General features: G+C 45.7%; 1 non-coding gene across 1 annotated transcript; it reads left to right on the top strand.

Annotated features, from left to right (window-relative positions):
- The first annotated feature begins 314 nt into the window (after window positions 1-314).
- TRNAT-CGU (transfer RNA threonine (anticodon CGU)) lies at window positions 315-386 on the top strand. The gene has a single exon. It is a non-coding gene; the product is annotated as a tRNA-Thr (tRNA).
- Window positions 387-1,168: the final 782 nt, after the last annotated feature.

The following is a 1,168-nucleotide window of genomic DNA, read 5'->3' as shown; positions in this document are numbered from 1 at the left end:
GGTTTAGGACACGTCCCTCATATGAAGCTTGCCTCTTCTTGACCGTAAGTTGTGACCGGATGTGTTTCCATAGGACTTTCGTCGTGTAGTCCAAGGTGTTTGCGCCAGTCACAGTACGTGCCGCGCGGGGTGCTTCGCTGTGAGCTCCGGAGCAGACCACCGTCAGTTTCTCCCTCTCTCTTCGTATATATATATATATATATATATATATATATATATATATATATTTATTTGTTTATGGAAATCTGTATGTATGTATATATGTATTTATGTATGTATGCATGTATGTATAAGAAAGTGGATTGGAAAACGACGCTGCAGTAGCTCAATTGGTAGAGCATCGCACTCGTAATGCGAAGACGTGGGGTAGTTCCCCACCTGCGGCAAGTTTTTTCATCCACTTTCATTTCAATTAATTTATCATTTCTTTAATTCATTTAGTAAGTACAAGTAATTTCCCCTATGCTGTCCTTGGTGTCAATGTTAGTTGGCTTCTTATGATATGCTTATATATAGATATACAGGTTTTTTTTAGCTGCACCAAATTTCTAAAATTAGAAAAATATAAATATCGGTAACGTTATGTTTATCATTCGAGTGTACGGATTGGCAGCATCTATATACAGAAAAATTTCCACAAATACGTGCATAATTAGCGAAGTTACGGTAATTAGCTTTCGAATTATCAACAATAGGTGGCTACGGCAAATGAGTACTTTGGAGCCCGTCCTCGACGCTACCTATCACAACGATTATATTTTGAATAGTGGATTTCATGTGGGAGCTACGCGAACAATGAGTTCCCCTTGGCAGGCTCCTTGAAGCCGAAACTGGCTGGAAAAAAGAGCGTCTGTGTCATCGATGTCGCCCCCCCCCCCCCCCCCCCCCCCCGCGCCTGTCGTCACGTCTCCGAGGTCACCAAAGGTCCGGCCCCGCGAGCAGCTTGCGTTGTCTCCTTGCTGTCTGCGGGATCGTTGGCATAGCGCTTCAATGCTCGCGGGCCGCCATGGGAACCAGCCACGGGAACGGATCCCTATCCAGCTTTGGGAGCTTCCGCTGCGCCTCTTCAAGGCACATTTCTAGTTCTTTGGCGTGCGATGCAATAACGAGGACGCGAAAGGAGCCTGACAGACTGGGTCACCTTGAAGGTGGGCGCAGAATCCAGCGA

Source organism: Dermacentor andersoni, chromosome 1, assembly GCF_023375885.2.
Source record: "Dermacentor andersoni chromosome 1, qqDerAnde1_hic_scaffold, whole genome shotgun sequence".
NCBI classification, from domain to species: Eukaryota; Metazoa; Arthropoda; class Arachnida; order Ixodida; family Ixodidae; genus Dermacentor; species Dermacentor andersoni.
This window is presented reverse-complemented; position numbering and strand designations above follow the sequence as displayed.